Source organism: Gekko japonicus, unplaced genomic scaffold (genome assembly GCF_001447785.1).
Source record: "Gekko japonicus isolate JY-2015 unplaced genomic scaffold, Gekko_japonicus_V1.1 scaffold1191, whole genome shotgun sequence".
Lineage (NCBI taxonomy): Eukaryota > Metazoa > Chordata > Lepidosauria > Squamata > Gekkonidae > Gekko > Gekko japonicus.
This window is the reverse complement of record NW_015164708.1, coordinates 403382-411418: the sequence shown is the minus strand read 5'-3', so window position 1 is coordinate 411418 and position 8037 is coordinate 403382. Positions and strand designations below refer to the sequence as shown.

At 44.2% G+C, this 8037-nt stretch overlaps 1 protein-coding gene across 1 annotated transcript in view; it reads left to right on the top strand.

The window, feature by feature from the left end:
- RAB28 (RAB28, member RAS oncogene family) overlaps window positions 1-8037 on the top strand; it is a 135272-nt gene that overhangs the window by 325 nt on the left and 126910 nt on the right. The window lies entirely within an intron of this gene.

Here is an 8037-nt window from a genome sequence, read left to right as displayed (position 1 = left end):
TGGGCGCCTGAGGAGGGTTTGTTGGGGGCGGGGCAGTGGGGCGCGTGTGTTCTGGGCTCTTCCCAGGCGGCCGTTCCCCTCCCCCCCCGCCCCCCCCGGGCGGTGGGCCGCTTGCCGGCCCCCTGGAGAGCGTCAGGCGCCACGCCGGGAGAGTGGAAACACCGGGAGGGGCCCCTGTGGCTAGTTCGGATCACGGAGGGTCCACCCGGCCCGGCCTCCTGACTCACCCGCAGCGGCCTTCCGCTGACCTTGCGGGATTGAGGGGATTAATGCCTCTGAATGTGGCGGTTCCCCTCAGTCACCCGGGCTAATAGCCATTGATGGACTGATCCTCCACGGATCTAGCTAATCCCCCTTTAAAGCTCTTTATTCCTGTCAGGCCCGTCACGACACCCTCTGGGGGCGAACCCCGCCTTTTAGTCACCCTCCGTGTAAAGCCGCGTTCGCTTTTTGTCCGTCCTGAACCTACTGCCCGTCAGCCTCATGGGGTGCCCTTGAGATCCATTATTTTGGGAGACGGAGAGAAATCTCTCTTGGCCCGCTCTCTCCACCCCGGGCATAATTTTATAAACCTCTGTCACTCACCCCTTAGTTGTCTCTTTTCTGAACTTAAAAGTCCCTGATTGGCTTGCTTGCTTTTGCAATTACTATCCACCAAAAGAGCCACCTGACTACTCTGGAATTTATTTTGAACCAAAGGGCTTAATTCCCCTGTTGTTAGCTTCCAACCCTTATCCTACATGGTGCTCAAAGATAACTGATAAAATTAAGCTGATTGGCTTGGATTCAGCAGGCCTGTTTGATATGGAACTCAACAAAGCAAAAGCCTTCATCGCCCAAAGATCACTTGATATAGAGTACCAAAATGATGTAGCAATACTTCCTTTAAACTATAAAAGCTTAAGAAAAGGATTGAGCTACACTATATCCTCATATCTTTTGGATATTACAAACAAAAGATGCAGGTGGGCCTTCTCTAGAGCACAGTTTAACGCACTTCCCTCTGCAGTTTTGTATGGGAGATTCTCCCACCTGCCCTTGCAGCAGCGTTGCTGTCCCTGTTCAAACAAAGTGATTGAATCTATCACACATATACTTTTGTACTGCAAATTCTGTCAAGAAGAAAGGCTACAATTAATTAATCCATTAATCTGCAGATTCAAACCATTACAGTATTCTATAGATTTTAGTCCTGAAACCCTTCGGGTATATCTATTAGGTGATAGTCCGAGAACTGTATCATATACAGTAGCAAAATTCTGTGTGATAGCACTCAAAAAGCAGTATCACTTGACGACGAAAACGTCAGTTGCTGGGAAATAAATTAATGAAATGAGTGTGTTTTTTACACATATATGAGTGTGTCTTTTACACATATATCCTGTATCTTTTATGTATTTATCTATTTTAACTTGTCCTTTTTATCTGTATTTATTGTGACTGGTCTTATAACCATAATAAACGTTTGGTTTGGTTTGGCATGCCTGCCATGCAGTAAAGTGGGGTTGCCCATCTTCTGCTCTCCAAAGTACAGAGATCAGTTTCCCAGGAGAAAATAGCAGTTTTGGAGGGTGGACTCTATGGTATACCATAGATTCTGGATGAAATCCCTCCCCAAACTCCACCCTCCACAGGTACCACCCCCTCCCCAAATCTCCAGGAATTTCCCAGGCTGGAGCTGGTAACCTTAGATACAATAATGTAACTGTTAATATTAAATGTACACCTATACTCGGAGGTGGTGGAAAAGGGTCGGAGGTGGAGTGGCTGGAGAACAGGTCTGCCAACTCTGAGTTGGGAAATACCTGGGGGGGGGGGGGGTGGCGGAGCCCAAGGAAGGTGGGGTTTGGGGAAGGGAGGGACTTCAGTGGGGTATAAGGCCATACAGTCCATCTTCCAAAGTGGCCGTTTTCTCCAGGTGGTCTCTGTCACCTGGAGATCAGTTGTGATGCCAGGGGCTTTCCAGCCACCGCCTGAAGGTTGACGATCCTACTGGACAGGACTGGACCTTTGCTGGACTCCAAGGCATCAAGGCCTGCAGCTCAGGAATGTGCGCCACTTTCCCATTCTCCAGTCCCTATGGTGGTGGCTGTTTCATGGTGTGAAACGTCACCAGGCATAAGCCTTTCCGGGCAATGGACTGTCCCAGCTTCCTGGAACTGAATGTGACTCTAGTACAGGGGTGTCAAACATGCAGCCTGGGGGTTGGATCAGGCCCCCGGAGGGCTTCTGTCAGGCCCGCAGTGGAACTGGCCATCTCCTGCTTCCAGTTCTGCTGCTGCATCACAGCTTGCTTCGCCAGACTCTCTTAATCGCTCAGCCATTTCATGTTTTTCTCTAGGTTCTAGACTCAGAACTCTGAGCATGAGATTTCTGTAGTGAATGTCAATAAACCAAAAGTAGGTTTGCAGCTTACAGAGCTAATGTTTCAAGCATGCTTTTATTTTAAGTAAACCCCCCCACGTTTGTGTTTGTGCCCTTTATAAAATTTATATCTCCGCTACCTGGCATTACATTTTATGACACACGTGGCCCGGCCCAACAAGGTCTCAGTTATGTCAGATCTGGCCCTCATAACAAATGAGTTTGACACCCCTGCTCTAGTACATCTGCCTCCTGCCTTTCCTCCAAAGAGCTCCTGGATCTTTCCTCCATTTCTTTTTTATCCTCGCAACAAACTCTTTGTCCTTGGCTCTGCTGACTCTGTGTGTGTGTGTGTGTGTGTGTGTTTGTGTGTGTAGGAGAGAAAGAGAGAGGCAGGTTCAAAGTTGCCTAGTGTTTTACACAACAGTAGCACTTTCTCCCTTTTCCCTGCACTTAACAAAATAATATAACCGTTCCATCTTATGGCGCTTCATGTATCAAGACCTCATTCATTATACTACAAATGATGAGAACCCAGGAAGAGCCCTGCGGGACCAGCCTTCATCCGGCATCTTGTCTCACACAGCAGCCAACCAGTTGCCCTAGAGCAGGGATTCTCAGCCTTTTGGAGCCCGTGGACACCTTTGGCACTGTGGGGTAGGCGCAGTCATTCCATGGCTGCTGCGGGAGGTGGAGCCAGCCATACAGTGGCTGTCTCAGCATCTCTCCTGTCCTACAGTGCTCATGCTTTGGTGGCAGCTGAAGCAATATCTTTAGACATCTGCACAGCCAATCTGATCTCCAGTGACCAATCAGAAGCCTTGCTGGGCAAAGGCTCCGCCGGGCCCTGCCCACTTTCTGAAAACACTAGGTGTGTGGCAGGACAGGTGCCAGTGGGCGCCGTGGTGCCCACAGACACTGTTTTGGGGACCCCTGCTGTAGAGGGCCAAGGAACGGCAGAGGCCAAGGCCTTCCCCTGATGTTGCCTTCTGGCACTGTTACAGGTTTACAGCCTCTGAACGCGGAGGTTACCTTTAGTCATCATGACTAATAGCTACTGATGGATTTATCCTCTGTGAATTGGTCTAATCCCCCTTTGCTTGTGGCCACCACTGCCTTCCTTCACAGTCTGTATCGCAATGGAATCACTGGGCTGGGTGAAGAAAGACTTCTTGTTTGTCCTGACTCAGTTGCCCTTCACTTTCCTTGGTGCCCCCAAGTCCAAGTGTAATGGGAGCAGGAGACCCCTCTATCCATAGTAGTAGTAGGCAGACAAATCTGCTAATCACTGTATTTCCCCTCCAGTGTTTATCTAGTGCAGCACTTCTTCCCCCATGCTGCCCCCCCCCAGGCATTCCTTTAGAAATGGCAGAGACGTGAGTCAGTTATGAATTTAGCAAAACCAGGCCATCCAGAGAAAAAGACTGGGATTTTTAGGCGTGCTGGCAAATATGAACTTGTCAGTAGGGAGAGAGACTTCATCCTCAGTGACATGAGGGTGTTCTTTACCAGGTGAAGCAATTTGCCTCCGTGCAGTGGGCGAGCTTCGGCTGCCCACTTATACATATCATGTTTCTATTAAAAGGAGAAGACATGTTCCTCCAGCGCTGCTTGTAACCCTGTTGCTGAGGATGGTTGAACAGTTGAGGGAAAACAGAAATAGAGGGGAAATCGATCTGCTCATTCCCTTTCCTATAGAGCCTTCTGCCTGTGCCTGTCTAAGATGGCATCAAATGGAGCACTCCTGTCCATGGAAAGAGGAAATGGCTCCACGTTGGAGTTCCTGCTGTACTCATGGAAGTGTCAGCAAACTGCCAATATGTCTATTCAGTGCATATGAGATGTGTCTACCCCCCCTCTCGCGGCCTTTCCCTAACTAGCATTGACTCTTGTGCGCATGTCCCCCCTCACCCTCAAGCGCTCATCATCAACTACATTCCTTTCCATGTACACTAGCGTTGCTTTGAAGGAACCTTATCAGCCCAGGCTACAGGTGGTTCGCATTCGGAGGCTTTTTGCTTAGTCTATAATGAACAGTAGTGTGAGAATAGAAGAATTGTTTAATCAGCTATAACCGTTGCTTTCTCAAGGTTTGAGCGCGAGATGAGCCCTCAAGGCGGGCGCGGGAACCATATCTATTGGCCCATGTTATTTTGAACTTGCTTTATTATACCTGTCTCAAGCCCTTTGTGTTATTCTGAACAGAACATCCGTTCTAAGTACTTCATGGCTTCAATAAAATAAAACCTTCCTGCAAGAGTGTATTTCATATTTTGCTGTGAGTCTGACAGGAAGGTCCTGGAATTACCAGTTAAAAGGGTCTGAGGCACCAGGCCTGGGGAAATGGGGGGGGAGACATTTCCCCCATTTTTCTGAGGACCGGAAAAAAAATTCCAGTGGGGAAAAATTGGAAACTTTGGGAAACAGTGGGAAAAAATCCTATGAAACATTTTCTGATTTGGAATGAATGAAATGCTTTTTCTCACAAGGGGTTACACTCAGAGTATGTCGGATGAGACTTTCTATGCAAGGCAAGACTGTAGACATATCCAACACTAAAATCCCAGATGCATTTCTGCTATTTTCATGAGCGGAGCTGGTGGGGGGGCCTTCTTTGCTTGCATCATGCTGTTCACTTTCTCTGGATTGCTTGAGACAGCAGGAGGCATAATCCTGAATTTACTGTCCCCATGACCGTTTCTTCTGTGGTCAAGCTTTGTGGCTCTCCTCTTAAGCCAATGACACAGACACCCATAGTCTGGGCAACACGCAGTTTATTGGTCAGCCCTGCTGGAGGCAATGCTGGTTTTTCAAGGATGTTGTCGAAGGCTTTCATGGGCAGAGTTCATTAGCTGTTGTAGATTTTCCGGGTTGTATGGCGAAACGTCAGGTCCTACAATGCCAAGACCACAGCCATACAACCCGGAAAATCTACAACAGCTAATGATCTAGTTATTGCTTCTGTCCACAATTAATATGCTATAATGTTTATGATGATACTCTATTATTGAATATAGATTCAGGTGGGTAGCCGTGTTGGTCTGAAGCAATAGAACAAAGTTTGAGCCAGGTGGCACCTTTAAGACCAACAAAGGTTAATTCTGGGTATAAGCTTTCGTGTGCACACTGTGGTCTTAAAGGTGCCATTGGACTCAAACTTTGTTTTTATTATTGAGTAGTTCAGCCTTTTCACTATTATGGAATTTAATGCACTATCAAAATATGGTGCTACTCCTACTGTGACTGTATGGGGCTGTTTCTGTCCAATAACACACTTCCTTTTGCTTGTTACAAACATGAGCTTTCTGTTTTTAACTTTTAGTTTTTCCCAGCTCTCAGACTGCAAAAACTGCACAAGACTGTTTTCTGTCCAGAAAGCACACCTTCTTTTGTTCAGCACAACTCTTGTGTTTTCCATTTTTCTTTTCCTGCCTCTCAGATGGAAAAAAGTTAGATGCACATGCTAAGGAAGCATAGGGCGCAGCTGGTTGCTGTGCTCACTCTTCAGGATAAAAGTGTATTTGCAGCATAGCTTGTAGAAAATGAAGGCATTTATGCTTTTGAATTTTGTACGTATGCCAAAGGATGCAATTTTATATTCTGTTGCAAGTGATACATGTTACATTGTAAAAACAGCCGTGTAGGTTTAGTCTTGATAAGAAAATATTGCATATATTTCAGTTTCTCCCAAAAATATTGGTTTGAAAAAATCCACGCAATACCTTTTTATTAGGGACCAAACAAAAATGATCTAAAATATTCAGCAAGCTTTTGATTTTTCAGAAAACCCTCTGTCAGGCAGATGTTGCAAAAATAAAGAAGAGGAAAAAGGTGGACTCTTCTGCCAGCTCTGGCGAGGTTAGATGCTGACAGGCACACGGATCAGTTCAATTGCTGGGAGTGGTGGATTCCAGGCATTTGCATCATGGAGAATGTTTAGTCTTGATAAGAAAATATTGCATATATTTCAGTTTCTCCCAAAAATATTGGTTTGAAAAAATCCACGCAATACCTTTTTATTAGGGACCAAACAAAAATGATCTAAAATATTCAGCAAGCTTTTGAGTTTTTCAGAAAACCCTCTGTCAGGCAGATGTTGCAAAAATAAAGAAGAGGAAAAAGGTGGACTCTTCTGCCAGCTCTGGCGAGGTTAGATGCTGACAGGCACACGGATCAGTTCAATTGCTGGGAGTGGTGGATTCCAGGCATTTGCATCATGGAGAATGAAGAGCTAGGGAGAAACACCCCTCCCTCCAGCTTAAATATTCCCAGGAATTTAAAATCTTTAGTCCAGCATTTTGTTTTTAAGAGTGAAAGGGCAAATTTCAAAAACAAGCAGAAGTGTTGGAAAAAATAGCCCAAAAAGAAAAAGAATTAAAAAAGAAACCTGGGAAAAAGAAAATCATCAAAGAATTGCAGTTGCTAAGAGAGCAACTGAATGAAACTTTGAACCATGAACTCTATTGGAATTTAAAGAAGTTACAGCAAAAATCTTTCGAAGGGGCAAATAGACCGGGAAAATATTTAGCTTGGCAACTTAAAACTAGAAAAGAAAGAAGAATGATAACCAAAATTATAGAAGATGGAAAGGAATTCGTTGACCCTAATGGTATAAAGAGAAGTTTCTTCAAGTATTATGCCAAATTATTCCAAGCAACTAGAACTGATCTTGAGAAGATTAGAACATATCTGGAAGAAAGTCCACTATCTAAAATAAGCAGTGAATTTAAGGATTTATTAAATGGTCGAATTCAAAAAGAAGAAGTGACGAAGGCGATTGAAGAATCGAAGTTGGGAAAGGCGCCAGGGCCGGACGGATTTACAGCAAAGTTTTATAAAAAAATGAAAGAGGAAATTCTTCCGGCCATGGAAGCTTTATCCAACGAAATAAGAGAGAACAAAAAGGTGCCGGATTCATGGAAAGAGGCAATTATTTCACTGATACCAAAGGAAGGACAAGATCTAACAAATGTGAAGAACTACAGGCCAATCTCTCTTCTAAACAATGACTACAAAATCTTTGCAAAAATTATTGCAGAAAGGGTGAAAAACTATTTACAAACAGTGATTTCGGAAGACCAAGCTGGTTTTTTACCAAAAAGACAGATTCGTGATAATGTAAGAATAGTAATGGATGCAATTGAATATTATGAGAAGCACCCAGAAAAAGAAGTAGCTTTATTATTTGTTGATGCAGAAAAGGCATTTGACAATCTTAACTGGAATTTTATGCTACAAATGATGGAAAAAATAGAAACGGGACAACAATTTAGAAACTGTATTGAAGCTATCTATTTTGAACAAACTGCAAAATTGAATGTGAATAAGGAAGTGACAGATAACTTCAAGGTACAAAAAGGTACAAGACAGGGTTGTCCTTTGTCACCGCTATTATTCATATGGGTACTGGAAGTATTGTTACAAAAAATACAGCAAGACCAAGAGATAAAGGGATTGACACATAAAGGATTTAAATACAAGTATCGAGCATTTGCAGACGATGTTATGTTTATTGTGGAAAACCCGATTGAAGAGTTACCATTACTATTCCAAAAGATAAAAGATTTTGGAGAATTGGCTGGATTCTATGTGAACAAAAATAAAACGAAGCTTATTTGTAAGAACATGACGAAACAAAAACAAGTGGAACTACAAGACCTGGTACAATGTGAA